Genomic DNA, 17,332 nt, shown 5'->3' with positions numbered 1-17,332 from the left:
GCACACTTTGAAAACTTAGCGTACAATTCTTCCTTCATCAATACTTCTAACACCTTTCTCAAATGTTCACCGTGTTCTTGGTCATTCTTTGAGTAAATAAGTATGTCATCAATGAAAACAATGACAAACTTTTCAAGGTATGGTCCACACACTCGGTTCATAAGGTCCATGAACACAGCTGGTGCATTAGTTAAACCAAATGGCATGACCATAAACTCGTAATGACCGTAACGTGTTCTGAAAGCAGTCTTTGGAATATCATCTTCTTTCACCCGCATTTGATGATACCCGGAACGTAAGTCAATCTTTGAATAAACAGACGAGCCTTGTAGTTGATCAAATAAGTCGTCGATTCTCGGTAGTGGGTAGCGGTTCTTGATGGTAAGTTTGTTCAACTCTCGGTAGTCGATACACAACCTGAATGTACCATCTTTCTTCTTGACAAACAAAACAGGAGCTCCCCACGGTGATGTGCTTGGTCGAATGAAACCACGCTCTAAAAGTTCTTGTAATTGTCTTTGCAATTCTTTCATCTCGCTGGGTGCGAGTCTGTAAGGAGCACGAGCTATTGGTGCAGCTCCTGGTACAAGATCTATTTGAAATTCAACGGATCGATGTGGGGGTAATCCCGGTAATTCTTTCAGAAATACATCGGGAAATTCTTTTGCGACGGGAACATCATTGATGCTCTTTTCTTCAGTTTGTACTTTCTCGACGTGTGCTAGAACAGCATAGCAACCTTTTCTTATTAGTTTTTGTGCCTTCAAATTACTAATAAGATGTAGCTTCGTGTTGCCCTTTTCTCCGTACACCATTAAGGGTTTTCCTTTTTCTCGTATAATACGAATTGCATTTTTGTAACAGACGATCTCTGCTTTCACTTCCTTCAACCAGTCCATACCGATTATCACATCAAAACTCCCTAACTCTACTGGTATCAAATCAATCTTAAATGTTTCGCTAACCAGTTTAATTTCTCGATTCCGACATATATTATCTGCTGAAATTAATTTACCATTTGCTAATTCGAGTAAAAATTTACTATCCAAAGGCGTCAATGGACAACTTAACTTAGCACAAAAATCTCTACTCATATAGCTTTTATCCGCACCCGAATCAAATAAAACGTAAGCAGATTTATTGTCAATAAGAAACGTACCCGTAACAAGCTCCGGGTCTTCCTGTGCCTCTGCCGCATTAATATTGAAAACTCTTCCGCGGCCTTGTCCATTCGTGTTCTCCTGGTTCGGGCAATTTCTAATAATGTGGCCCAGTTTTCCACATTTATAACAAACTACATTGGCATAACTTGCTCCGACACTACTTGCTCCGCCATTACTCGTTCCGACACCATTTGTTCCTTTCGTTCTATTAACCCCTGGTCCATAGACCTCACACTTCGCCGCGCTATGACCATTTCTTTTACACTTGTTGCAAATTTTGGTGCAGAACCCCGAGTGATTCTTTTCACACCTTTGGCATAGCTGCTTCTGATTGTTGTTGTTGTTGCGGTTATTATTGTTGTTGGGATGATTGTTGTAGTTGCTGTTGTTGTTGTTGTTGTTGTTGTTGGGCCGTTTGTTGTAGTTGCGATTGATGTTGCGATTGTTGGGATAATTGTTGCGATTATTGTTGTAATTGCTGTTGTTGTTGTATTGGTGATTCTTATCACCGTTTTCCTCCCACTTTCTTTTGACTTGCTTCACATTGGCCTCTTCAGCAGTCTGTTCTTTAATTCTTACTTCAATCTGGTTCACTAGTTTGTGAGCCATTCTACATGCCTGTTGTATGGAGGCGGGCTCGTGTGAACTTATATCTTCTTGGATTCTTTCCGGTAATCCTTTCACAAACGCGTCGATCTTCTCTTCCTCATCTTCGAATGCTCCCGGACACAATAGGCACAATTCTATGAATCGTCTTTCGTACGTGGTAATATCAAATCCTTGGGTTCGTAACCCTCTAAGTTCTGTCTTGAGCTTATTGACCTCGGTTATGGGACGGTACTTCTCGTTCATCAAGTGCTTGAATGCTGACCACGGTAGTGCGTACGCATCGTCTTGTCCCACTTGCTCTAGATAGGTATTCCACCATGTTAACGCAGAACCTGTGAAGGTATGCGTAGCGTACTTCACTTTGTCCTCTTCAGTACACTTACTTATGGCAAACACCGATTCGACCTTCTCGGTCCACCGTTTCAATCCGATCGGTCCTTCGGTTCCATCAAATTCCAAAGGTTTGCAGGCAGTGAATTCTTTGTAGGTGCATCCTACACGATTTCCTGTACTGCTAGATCCAAGGTTATTGTTGGTATGTAGCGCAGCCTGTACTGCGGCTATGTTTGAAGCTAGAAAAGTACGGAATTCCTCTTCATTCATATTCACGGTGTGTCGAGTAGTCGGTGCCATTTCCTTCAAAATAGTCAAATGGAACAAGTTAATCATACAGAATATTAAGAGTAGTTAATAGTATTTCGTAGCATAATATGAACTCATTTATAAAAGCTTTTTCTTCATATTAGCGTTTTATAAGTTTAAATTCGGGTAGTACCTACCCGTTAAGTTCATACTTAGTAGCTAATATACAATTCAACTACTACAATTCTATATGAAAAACTGATTATAATAATATTTCGCGTTCAAACTTTTATACAATATTTTACAAACTTACAATACCGCTTATTTTACATAAAGCATGAAATATAGCACACAATAACTTTGATACAAGATAGTTGTGAAGATAATTCTAGCTAGTACACAAGTCGTTCAGCAAACGCAATAAAGACACGTAATTCATATGTCCAGAAACAAGTCATGCATTCTGGTTTTACTAGGACTACTTCCCATCCTTGGTCTTGTGCAACATAACCGTTATGGCCGTTGATAAGACAGCGTGTTGTAACGTCGTCAAAGGGACGAGGGTTACGTAATGTCCAACAGTCCCGTAACAATCTAAAAACCTCATTTCTTACTCCAATTATGTAACATCCCGCCTTTTTCCGTTAAATTTATTTTTAACACCGTCTTTTTCTTTTAAATAATACATTTCGTTATTTAAATTCGTAGTTTCCGTTGACTAACGTTCATAATATTCCCGTTATTTAATTATAACATCACTCGTTTACTCGAGCGTTTTTTAAAATATTCGTTTGGTTAATTCCCGCACCCGCTTTGAAACTTGAGGGACCAAAGTTGGCTAGTGGGCAAACTAGTTGACTAGGTCAACTAGTCAACCCACCACTACCACCACACATTCAATCCCACCTTCTTCCTCTTTTCTCTCTACTTCCCTTCTATGAACACAAAACCCTCAAACACAAATTCATCATCTAAAACCGAATCATGGAGCAAACATCAAAACAAATTGTACTTTTGGAATCCTCATTTCATCCTCTTCGATTTGATACTAGTCTCATGGCATGGGGTAAGAATTTCTCATGAAACCCTAACTTGTTAAATTCGTTTTTTAGACTTGTCAAGTGGTTAATTAGTGTCTATGGCTCGTAGGGATGTCGTGTATGTAATTTGTATGCTCGTTCTTCGTGTTTTGAAAATATGACATGAACACCCAAATGGGTCTAGCTTAATCTTGAGTTTTGGTTGCTCAAATGATGTTATAAGATAAAGTGTATGTGTTAAAAGTGTTAGTTACTTCATTAGCTTCGTTTTGATATGTTGGATGATGATAAACTAGCTCAATAACATGAAATGTGTTTTTGGTGAATCGATTATCGTTTTGGTAGGAACTTGATGCGGTTGAATGCTAGTTGAGACACTTGTTTGAATGTATGCTAGTTAACTAGTTAAATTGTATGCGTAAATAGCTTCGAAATGGTGTGGTGTATGCTAGCGTTTGATTAGTGAATCATAAGTCTCATTGTGTCGAAATTGATTTTGAAACGATAACGTGACTAGTGATTTTGACGTAGTAAATGTTTATTGAAACTTGGAATATGCGTCTAGTTGCAATGTATGCGTTATTACCTTCAAAACGGCATATCGTATGTGTAAATTGGATTCCCGAATCATAAAATACGTTTTACGAACTTGAAACTTGAAAATAAACCTTTCTTGATCAATTGACGAGTTTTCGGTTATTGTAAATGATGTTTTTGATTGATGATATGTGGTTAGTTGTATTCCTTGTCGAAATAGCTTTCCGATGATATAAAATACATGTTCTAATTGTTTGCGGATCATAAAATGTGATTGTTTGTGTTTTGGTTCGTGCACACTTTGAAAACTGACCAGAATTCTCTGGCCAGAGGGTGGCGCGGCGCGCCCCATCCCCGCGCGGCGCGCCGATGTGCCTGGTCAGATTCTGACCTCCTCGTCCCATGTCACGTGAAATGTTTGACTAGCTATCGACCTCCGATTCACATGAAACTTGTTCTAATATGCTTATATATGAATGAAAACCTCAGAAAAATAGTTCGGGACCGAACCCGAACGTGTTGACTTTTTCGTTGACTTTGACCAAGTTTGACTTTTAGTCAAACTTAACCAAACTTTTATACAATCATTCTAACATGCTTTTATACTTGTTTCTTGTATGAAACTTGACAACGTGATTCACATGCTATACTTAATCGAGTCGTAACGAGCCATAGGACTAATTGAACACATTTCACCCGACCTTGTGTCGTAACCGGTTAATTGATACAACTTATTTGTTTAGGTCAAGGCTAAGCAACTATCATGCATACGTTACTTTGTGAAGTACTTTTATACTCGTGCACTCGAGGTGAGATCATAGTCCCACCTTTTCAACAACTTTTTATACTTTAAATTGTGGGCTGAGAAACATATACTTTGTTACATTTGGTGCTACTTACTTTTATACTTTGAACACAAGTACAAGGAAAACAAACATTCCACAGCGAGTTAGAACAAAAATCCTCAATTCGATTATCATTAGTTACACTTGCAGGGTGTAAGCGAGAACTTATATTGTGTGGCCATACGGGTTTGACAAACCCTCACTACGGACGGTTCGCTACCGTCTACGGGTGAAATATATTTTTGAGAAACAGTGTATGTTCTAACACTATAGTGATGGGGTTCAATGGAAGGAAACGTTAAGTCTTGATAATTGGGTGCTCGCGAACAATACTTTTGGAATGCAAACGATTTTGATAATCAACTATGGGAATACTAAATCTTGTGGTTCAAAAACAACGTTTACAAATACATTTATGATCTCACCAACGTTTTTCGTTGACAGTTTTCTATATGTTTCTCAGGTTCATACTTGGCTATTTGATACATGCTTCCGCGTACACTCATACTTGCTTGGAGTCGAGCATACATGCATACACTCTGATTTCTTGCTTGGGGTCAAGCATACTTACATACATACGCTAGGGATAGCACTTTTGGATTCAAACTTTTGTTTACATACTTACGCTATTTATAGCAACGGTGTTTTTCAACTTACATTATGTCGCAAGCTATTTCATTTATACTTTATGACTTTTGTAAACTTAGACTTGTTGTCGAACGGTTTCGTAAACCAAACTTTGTAAGTCTTGTACTTTTCAAATGAATGCGACATAATTTTGGTCAAACGAGTCTCATATAGGGACTACGACCACGTAACGGGACCTAAGTAGTCGGCGCCGTCAATGACGGTTTTGGTCGGGTCGCTACAGATGGTATCAGAGCGTTGGTTGTAGGGAACTAGGACGTGCATTAGTGTGTCTAACAGAGTCGTTAGGACGCATTAGTGAGTCTAGACTACAACCGGATAGTTAGCCATTGCATTCTGACATACATTTGCTATAGATAACACTTACTTGACTACTTGTGCATTATACTTGAATCATTCTTAGGCAAACTTTTTAATGGTACCCAAACTTTCATCATACGAACTCGTATTCCGCCACTTTTTGGTAATACACGCGAATTCAAGGTTTATACGCGTACGGATGACCACGACTTCGTTAGTCACTCTAGTTCGGGAATTCTGACTCCTTAGTTGTTATTCACCCCGTCTCATCTTACTATCCATGAGTATTGTAAAGTCACTGTCACTACTTTAGATGAGTATCGTCATCACTATTTATCGCTACGGTTGCGTACTACTTGTTATCATGACTCGTTACTCTTTTCATACCTAAATACATATTGTCTGACTCGAACCACAGTGACGTAAACAATCAACTATACACTTCCCTCGGGGAACGCATCTTCAGAGTTGCACCAATTCTTTCGATTTAATACGAGTCACGTTTGAGACGTCGTTACATTTTGTTCATTTTAGATTTTCACGATGACACGGACTTGAACCCATGGAGTGATGTGGGAATGGAGGTATGATTTGGCGTAATATAACGACACTCGATCAACGTGGTTATATTACGGTAAGACATACCAAAGTTCTAGTGACGCGTGATGGTGGTTAGACTCGATCAACCTAAACACCACCATGTGCCATGTACATGACTTCATCTTTTCAGGTTTGGACATCCGAAAACTCCGAGAATATTTATAACAACCATACCGGGGACACACCTTCAATTATTGTCAAATTATATTTATGCTTCCGAATGAATTACCGATTCCATTCGACTTCAACCGTATGTCACACGGGTATACTAGCTCGTCCTCGCGCAGTCTTGTTGACTAACTACAATTTACTCGTTATGCTCACATCGGGGCGGAAACTTCTCTTGCATCACCCTCGTAATTCCGGTTCGGGAAATCTTTATTTTAAACTTTCAATGGAGGGAGGGACTCTCCACGTAATACTAGTATTCACCTCGAGGGTGAATAGTTCCGACGAACGTTTTTGGAAACCGATAAATCTTCCGCGACGCGAAGTTTCTTGAGAAACTTTTCCTAGCTAACGTTTTCCATTCCTAGCAAACTTGTTCGATATGCCTTAAGGAAATGTACCTCGTTTCGGATCGAGATCCTCGTTTCATTTCTAGACTTACAAAAAGCCTCGGGACCGCGTTTAGACATGAGTACCGCGTACCATCCACAACCCGACGGACCGAACAAACATGCGATTTAAACCTTGGAAACCATAATACAAGTTTGTATTACCAACTTCAAACTTACTTGAGAAAAGTATTTTCCTTAAACCGAATCCTCGTACTACAATGATTTTCATTCGAGTTTTAACGTCACTCCTTTTGAAACCACATGTGACCGGAAACGTCGTTCTCCTTTGTCGAACCAAGTAAGCGATGATCAATTCACCGGGGCCGAGGTTGTTCATGAGCAACCGAGAAAATTTGTTCATATTCAGGTAAAACCCTACGCGACTCGTACTCACCAAGAGCTACGCCGATGTTAGACGTAAACATTTCAAATTCCGCGTGGGAAACCGCGTCACGTTAAGAGTCGCACCTTGGAAAGGTGCAAATTCGTTTCGGGAAACGTAGAAAGCTAAATTCGCGATATTTTGATCCTTTTAAAATCTTGGGGCGTGTTGTGCCCGTTGCTTACCGCTTCAAACTTCCGACTCAAACAAATTCCGTTCATCCTACATTCTGCGTATCAAACTTGAGGGCGTGTCTCGCGAAACAAGAACTTGTTATCCTCTTCGATGAACTTACTATCAACGATAAACTTCACTTCCTAGGAGGACCGGTTGAAACCATGAATCATGGAAGCCAAACCTTAAAACAACATATGATCCCGACCGTCAAAATTCGTGGAAATACTCAAGGACGTACCTTCACTTATTCGTAGAATTTACAACGCAAGGTCTCGAGTAAGATTCAACAACTACTACTTCCAACTAAATTTCGGGACGAAATTTCTTTTGAGTTGTGGATAATGTAACATCCCGCCTTTTTCCGTTAAATTTATTTTTAACACCGTCTTTTTCTTTTAAATAATACATTTCGTTATTTAAATTCGTAGTTTCCGTTGACTAACGTTCATAATATTCCCGTTATTTAATTATAACATCACTCGTTTACTCGAGCGTTTTTTAAAATATTCGTTTGGTTAATTCCCGCACCCGCTTTGAAACTTGAGGGACCAAAGTTGGCTAGTGGGCAAACTAGTTGACTAGGTCAACTAGTCAACCCACCACTACCACCACACATTCAATCCCACCTTCTTCCTCTTTTCTCTCTACTTCCCTTCTATGAACACAAAACCCTCAAACACAAATTCATCATCTAAAACCGAATCATGGAGCAAACATCAAAACAAATTGTACTTTTGGAATCCTCATTTCATCCTCTTCGATTTGATACTAGTCTCATGGCATGGGGTAAGAATTTCTCATGAAACCCTAACTTGTTAAATTCGTTTTTTAGACTTGTCAAGTGGTTAATTAGTGTCTATGGCTCGTAGGGATGTCGTGTATGTAATTTGTATGCTCGTTCTTCGTGTTTTGAAAATATGACATGAACACCCAAATGGGTCTAGCTTAATCTTGAGTTTTGGTTGCTCAAATGATGTTATAAGATAAAGTGTATGTGTTAAAAGTGTTAGTTACTTCATTAGCTTCGTTTTGATATGTTGGATGATGATAAACTAGCTCAATAACATGAAATGTGTTTTTGGTGAATCGATTATCGTTTTGGTAGGAACTTGATGCGGTTGAATGCTAGTTGAGACACTTGTTTGAATGTATGCTAGTTAACTAGTTAAATTGTATGCGTAAATAGCTTCGAAATGGTGTGGTGTATGCTAGCGTTTGATTAGTGAATCATAAGTCTCATTGTGTCGAAATTGATTTTGAAACGATAACGTGACTAGTGATTTTGACGTAGTAAATGTTTATTGAAACTTGGAATATGCGTCTAGTTGCAATGTATGCGTTATTACCTTCAAAACGGCATATCGTATGTGTAAATTGGATTCCCGAATCATAAAATACGTTTTACGAACTTGAAACTTGAAAATAAACCTTTCTTGATCAATTGACGAGTTTTCGGTTATTGTAAATGATGTTTTTGATTGATGATATGTGGTTAGTTGTATTCCTTGTCGAAATAGCTTTCCGATGATATAAAATACATGTTCTAATTGTTTGCGGATCATAAAATGTGATTGTTTGTGTTTTGGTTCGTGCACACTTTGAAAACTGACCAGAATTCTCTGGCCAGAGGGTGGCGCGGCGCGCCCCATCCCCGCGCGGCGCGCCGATGTGCCTGGTCAGATTCTGACCTCCTCGTCCCATGTCACGTGAAATGTTTGACTAGCTATCGACCTCCGATTCACATGAAACTTGTTCTAATATGCTTATATATGAATGAAAACCTCAGAAAAATAGTTCGGGACCGAACCCGAACGTGTTGACTTTTTCGTTGACTTTGACCAAGTTTGACTTTTAGTCAAACTTAACCAAACTTTTATACAATCATTCTAACATGCTTTTATACTTGTTTCTTGTATGAAACTTGACAACGTGATTCACATGCTATACTTAATCGAGTCGTAACGAGCCATAGGACTAATTGAACACATTTCACCCGACCTTGTGTCGTAACCGGTTAATTGATACAACTTATTTGTTTAGGTCAAGGCTAAGCAACTATCATGCATACGTTACTTTGTGAAGTACTTTTATACTCGTGCACTCGAGGTGAGATCATAGTCCCACCTTTTCAACAACTTTTTATACTTTAAATTGTGGGCTGAGAAACATATACTTTGTTACATTTGGTGCTACTTACTTTTATACTTTGAACACAAGTACAAGGAAAACAAACATTCCACAGCGAGTTAGAACAAAAATCCTCAATTCGATTATCATTAGTTACACTTGCAGGGTGTAAGCGAGAACTTATATTGTGTGGCCATACGGGTTTGACAAACCCTCACTACGGACGGTTCGCTACCGTCTACGGGTGAAATATATTTTTGAGAAACAGTGTATGTTCTAACACTATAGTGATGGGGTTCAATGGAAGGAAACGTTAAGTCTTGATAATTGGGTGCTCGCGAACAATACTTTTGGAATGCAAACGATTTTGATAATCAACTATGGGAATACTAAATCTTGTGGTTCAAAAACAACGTTTACAAATACATTTATGATCTCACCAACGTTTTTCGTTGACAGTTTTCTATATGTTTCTCAGGTTCATACTTGGCTATTTGATACATGCTTCCGCGTACACTCATACTTGCTTGGAGTCGAGCATACATGCATACACTCTGATTTCTTGCTTGGGGTCAAGCATACTTACATACATACGCTAGGGATAGCACTTTTGGATTCAAACTTTTGTTTACATACTTACGCTATTTATAGCAACGGTGTTTTTCAACTTACATTATGTCGCAAGCTATTTCATTTATACTTTATGACTTTTGTAAACTTAGACTTGTTGTCGAACGGTTTCGTAAACCAAACTTTGTAAGTCTTGTACTTTTCAAATGAATGCGACATAATTTTGGTCAAACGAGTCTCATATAGGGACTACGACCACGTAACGGGACCTAAGTAGTCGGCGCCGTCAATGACGGTTTTGGTCGGGTCGCTACAAATTACAGACTCCGTCACTTGTGGGAACGTTTTGTTTAATAGTTGTAGCCCGATGTTCTTGTTCTCACTTTGGTGAGAAGCAAACATTACTAATCCGTAAGCATAACATGCTTCTTTATGTTGCATGTTAGCCGCTTTTTCTAAATCACGAAGTCCAATATTCGGATATATTGAGTCAAAATAATTTCTTAACCCGTTGCGTAAAATAGCATTTGGGTTCCCCGCAATATATGCGTCAAAGTAAACACATCGTAACTTATGGGTTTCCCAATGTGATATCCCCCATCTTTCAAACGAAAGTCTCTTATAAATCAAGACATTCTTGGAACGTTCTTCGAATGTCTTACAAACTGATCTCGCCTTAAATAGTTGTGCCGAAGAATTCTGACCGACTCTAGACAAGATTTCATCAATCATGTCTCCGGGTAGGTCTCTTAAAATATTGGGTTGTCTATCCATTTTGTGTTTTTATACTGTAAAATAGACAAGAGTTAGATTCATAAAAAAAAATACTTATTAATACAAGCAATTTTTACATATATCATAAAGCATAAGCACACTATATTACATATATTACACCACACGAATACAACTATCTTATTCCGACTCGCTTGTTTCTTCTTCTTTGGTTTTGGTTCGTTTTCCCAAGTTTCTAGGGATATATGATGTTCCCCTAATACGAGCCGTTATTTTCCACATTGGTTTAGAAAAACCTGGTGGTTTAGAGGTTCCCGGGTCATTGTTACAACTTAAGGACTTCGGGGGTTGACGATACATATAAAGTTCATCGGGGTTGGAATTAGATTTCTCTATTTTTATGCCCTTTCCCTTATTATTTTCTTTTGCCTTTTTAAATTCAGTTGGGGTAATTTCTATAACATCATCGGAATTCTCGTCGGAATCCGATTCATCGGAGAATTGGTAATCCTCCCAATATTTTGCTTCCTTGGCGGAAACACCATTGACCATAATTAACCTTGGTCGGTTGGTTGAGGATTCTCTTTTACTTAACCGTTTTATTATTTCCCCCACCGGTTCCATTTCTTCTTCCGGTTCCGATTCTTCTTCCGGTTCCGATTCTTCTTCCGGTTCTGACTCCTCTTCCGGTTCCTCTTCGGGAACTTGTGAATCAGTCCACGAATCATTCCAATTTACATTTAACTCTTCATTATTATTAGGTGAGTCAATGGGACTTGTTCTAGAGGTAGACATCTATCACATAATATCAAACACGTTAAGAGATTAATATATCACATAATATTCATATGTTAAAAATATATAGTTTCCAACAAAAATGTTAAGCAATCATTTTTAAAGAAAACACGGTCGAAGTCCAGACTCACTAATGCATCCTAACAAACTCGATAAGACACACTAATGCAAATTTTCTGGTTCTCTAAGACCAACGCTCGAATACCAACTGAAATGTCCCGTTCTTATTGATTAAAAACGTTCCATATTAATTGATTTCGTTGCGAGGTTTTGACCTCTATATGAGACGTTTTTCAAATACTCCATTCATTTTTAAAACAAACCATAACCTTTATTTCATAAATAAAGGTTTAAAAAGTTTTACGTAGATTATCAAATAATGATAATCTAAAATATCCTGTTTACACACGACCATTACATAATGGTTTACAATACAAATATGTTACATCGAAATCAGTTTCTTGAATGCAGTTTTTACACAATATCGTATAAACATGGACTCCAAATCTTGTCCTTATTTTAGTATGCAACAGCGGAAGCTCTTAATATTCACCTGAGAATAAACATGCTTTAAACGTCAACAAAAATGTTGGTGAGTTATAGGTTTAACCTATATATATCAAATCGTAACAATAGACCACAAGATTTCATATTTCAATACACATCCCATACATAGAGATAAAAATCATTCATATGGTGAACACCTGGTAACCAACATTAACAAGATGCATATATTAGAATATCCCCATCATTCCGGGACACCCTTCGGATATGATATAAATTTCGAAGTACTAAAGCATCCGGTACTTTGGATGGGGTTTGTTAGGCCCAATAGATCTATCTTTAGAATTCGCGTCAATTAGGGTGTCTGTTCCCTAATTCTTAGATTACCAGACTTAATAAAAAGGGGCATATTCGATTTCGATAATTCAACCATAGAATGTAGTTTCACGTACTTGTGTCTATTTTGTAAATCATTTATAAAACCTGCATGTATTCTCATCCCAAAAATATTAGATTTTAAAAGTGGGACTATAACTCACTTTCACAGATTTTTACTTCGTCGGGAAGTAAGACTTGGCCACTGGTTGATTCACGAACCTATAACAATATATACATATATATCAAAGTATGTTCAAAATATATTTACAACACTTTTAATATGTTTTGATGTTTTAAGTTTATTAATTCAGCTGTCCTCGTTAGTAACCTACAACTAGTTGTCCACAGTTAGATGTACAGAAATAAATCGATAAATATTATCTTGAATCAATCCACGACCCAGTGTATACGTATCTCAGTATTGATCACAACTCAAACTATATATATTTTGGAATCAACCTCAACCCTGTATAGCTAACTCCAACATTCACATATAGAGTGTCTATGGTTGTTCCGAAATATATATAGATGTGTCGACATGATAGGTCGAAACATTGTATACGTGTCTATGGTATCTCAAGATTATATAATATACAATACAAGTTGATTAAGTTATGGTTGGAATAGATTTGTTACCAATTTTCACGTAGCTAAAATGAGAAAAATTATCCAATCTTGTTTTACCCATAACTTCTTCATTTTAAATCCGTTTTGAGTGAATCAAATTGCTATGGTTTCATATTGAACTCTATTTTATGAATCTAAACAGAAAAAGTATAGGTTTATAGTCGGAAAAATAAGTTACAAGTCGTTTTTGTAAAGGTAGTCATTTCAGTCGAAAGAACGACGTCTAGATGACCATTTTAGAAAACATACTTCCACTTTGAGTTTAACCATAATTTTTGGATATAGTTTCATGTTCATAATAAAAATCATTTTCTCAGAATAACAACTTTTAAATCAAAGTTTATCATAGTTTTTAATTAACTAACCCAAAACAGCCCGCGGTGTTACTACGACGGCGTAAATCCGGTTTTACGGTGTTTTTCGTGTTTCCAGGTTTTAAATCATTAAGTTAGCATATCATATAGATATAGAACATGTGTTTAGTTGATTTTAAAAGTCAAGTTAGAAGGATTAACTTTTGTTTGCGAACAAGTTTAGAAGTAACTAAACTATGTTCTAGTGATTACAAGTTTAAACCTTCGAATAAGATAGCTTTATATGTATGAATCGAATGATGTTATGAACATCATTACTACCTTAAGTTCCTTGGATAAACCTACTGGAAAAGAGAAAAATGGATCTAGCTTCAACGGATCCTTGGATGGCTCGAAGTTCTTGAAGCAGAATCATGACACGAAAACAAGTTCAAGTAAGATCATTACTTGAAATAAGATTGTTATAGTTATAGAAATTGAACCAAAGTTTGAATATGATTATTACCTTGTATTAGAATGATAACCTACTGTAAGAAACAAAGATTTCTTGAGGTTGGATGATCACCTTACAAGATTGGAAGTGAGCTAGCAAACTTGAAAGTATTCTTGATTTTATGTAACTAGAACTTGTAAAATATATGAAGAACACTTAGAACTTGAAGATAGAACTTGAGAGAGATCAATTAGATGAAGAAAATTGAAGAATGAAAGTGTTTGTAGGTGTTTTTGGTCGTTGGTGTATGGATTAGATATAAAGGATATGTAATTTTGTTTTCATGTAAATAAGTCATGAATGATTACTCATATTTTTGTAATTTTATGAGATATTTCATGCTAGTTGCCAAATGATGGTTCCCACATGTGTTAGGTGACTCACATGGGCTGCTAAGAGCTGATCATTGGAGTGTATATACCAATAGTACATACATCTAAAAGTTGTGTATTGTACGAGTACGAATACGGGTGCATACGAGTAGAATTGTTGATGAAACTGAACGAGGATGTAATTGTAAGCATTTTTGTTAAGTAGAAGTATTTTGATAAGTGTCTTGAAGTCTTTCAAAAGTGTATGAATACATATTAAAACACTACATGTATATACATTTTAACTGAGTCGTTAAGTCATCGTTAGTCGTTACATGTAAATGTTGTTTTGAAACCTTTAGGTTAACGATCTTGTTAAATGTTGTTAACCCAATGTTTATAATATCAAAAGAGATTTTAAATTATTATATTATCATGATATTATGATGTACGAATATCTCTTAATATGATATATATACATTAAATGTAGTTACAACGATAATCGTTACATATATGTCTCGTTTCAAAATCATTAAGTTAGTAGTCTTGTTTTTACATATGTAGTTCATTGTTAATATACTTAATGATATGTTTACTTATCATAATATCATGTTAACTATATATATAACCATATATATGTCATCATATAGTTTTTACAAGTTTTAACGTTCGTGAATCACCGGTCAACTTGGGTGGTCAATTGTCTATATGAAACCTATTTCAATTAATCAAGTCTTAACAAGTTTGATTGCTTAACATGTTGGAAACATTTAATCATGTAAATATCAATCTCAATTAATATATATAAACATGGAAAAGTTCGGGTCACTACAGCAGAGGGATTGAAACCGTGGTGCTGTAAATAGGCACCTGGCCGCAGCATACTACATGCGAGCCTATAGTTTCGCCGCTAGTGCCTGCAAAGATAACTCTTGGATCCACTGCAGAAAAATCTAGCCGCGTGGTTGTGACCGGCGAGTTTGCCCTTGGCTGTGTAATTCCATCCGGGAGTATCGGTTTATACCTTTGGAAAGGTTCACCGGATACGGGTGGAGGGTAAGGCGTGTATCCCGCCCCCGTAGTCATAGCTTGCGTTGGCTGAGTACCAGACGGCGTGTTCTGGTTGTCCGTTTGAGTACGTTCCGATGATTCCCCGGAAGTCATGATTCTGTTAAAGAAACAAAAAATTCGAGAAAACTGTGAGTAATGAGCTTTATAATTCAAAACTTTTAAAAGAAAAAAAAATTAAACACGTCTTGAATTAGTTCAGCTCTCAATGAAAGCACCACTTGATCGTGCAATTATTTTCCAAGAGGTTAATATGCATGTTCAATACGTTTAAAAGAGGTTTAAGGATCTTAGAACTTAGCTCTCCGGTCCGGCTACCGTGAATAACCCTGGCCGACATGATGATGTCGGCGGGGTGGCTAGGTGATTAAGTCCACCTTCGATGACGGTCGTCGATCGAAGGCCCGATTAAGGTTGTAGGAAACTGTCGAGAGTGACTAATTTGTTAACCTTTGATGAATGATGATAATGATTATGTATTGTGAGCCACGTAAATGTGATGATGCTGGAATGATAATTAGGGTTAGTATATATAGGCAAACCCTAATTCTAGAACCGTCCAAGATTGTGATGATCCTGTCCATAACAAACTCCCCCGAATCTCGGTTGTAATTATGAAAAAGAGATTAGGCTTGATGGCCAAGTAACCGCCATGCCGAGAACAAAGACATTCAACACGCTTCCGCATACCGCATATAAATTACGTGCGTACGCACGCTAGTGATTACCCGCATACGTATAGAATGCGCATGCGGGTTGCAGTATCATTAGTTTTGTTACGATAAATTTTTAGATTATAATTATTGAAAACACATAATTAATTTTCAAAATATAAATTCAAAGTTTCAAACACCCCTTTAAAAATTTATGCCCCACAAAAATTACACAAATCAAATCATATGTGATGTTCGTTTTCTTCTTTTCTATCACGAAATTCATCCATTATATTTCTTTCTTTGCAAAATAAAATGCAAGAATAAAGGGTTGCACACTTGCACCCTTTCATTTTCAACTGTACAAAACTATCATTTCATTTTTGTCATTTCATTTTTGGTAGCCCATTTTTCATACGAACACATACGGAAAAAATAATCACATTCTCGTTAATACTATAATTTTATTTCTTCTTGTCTAAAATTAGATTGCGTTTTTATTTTATTCCAATTAAAATTTCGTGCAACCGGAGACTTGTAAGGGTCAAAATAGTTAATTAGGAAAGTGTTCCACGATTCAAAAACTAATCAGAGATAATCAACTCTCAACCCTTATTTCTAACATTAATCGTGTATGTTCAACTATAACAAGGACTATTGTATGTATTGATTTAGCCGAAAGGATGTAGGTAATTTCAACCCTTATTTCTAACATTAATCGTGTATGTATTGGTTTGATACCTGTACAAATTGATTTATTAAGGGTTTATAGTTTGGTTATGTATTAAACATTAGTCTCTTTTACTATGGTATCCATTAGTTTTCATATGTATTAATCTTATATTGCCTTTCAAAAAAAAAAAAAAAAAAAAAATTGTAGGGTGCGTTTGTAGTATAGGTATTTTCAAACATCTTTTTTGTATCTTAGCTCAATGGTTTTTGGTCAAAAGAGTTGGTGCTCAAATAGAGAATAAAAACAAATATGCTTTCAAGTTTCAAGTTTTGGTTTTGTTATTATTTGTGTATAAGGAATAAGGATATAATAGTTTGGGTATAGAAATCAAAGATGAGAAGAAGATGCTATATGTATTTTAGTGTAAAGCTTGGATGTTCACAATTTACACCAAAATAGAGTCAAGAAGTATTTATAGAATCTTCATTTATTGATGAAAATATTTTAATTTTAATAGTAATTGTTATTGTTATTTAAGAAAAAAAAAAGATAAAAGTACAAAGGATAGGTTCATAATTCAAGCACTTTCGTCGTCGTTATTTTTTTTCTTTTCAGCGAAAAAATGAATATATAACAAATAAGGA

Source organism: Rutidosis leptorrhynchoides, chromosome 2 (genome assembly GCF_046630445.1).
Source record: "Rutidosis leptorrhynchoides isolate AG116_Rl617_1_P2 chromosome 2, CSIRO_AGI_Rlap_v1, whole genome shotgun sequence".
Classification (NCBI taxonomy): domain Eukaryota; kingdom Viridiplantae; phylum Streptophyta; class Magnoliopsida; order Asterales; family Asteraceae; genus Rutidosis; species Rutidosis leptorrhynchoides.
Note: the sequence above shows the minus strand (reverse complement) of the source record.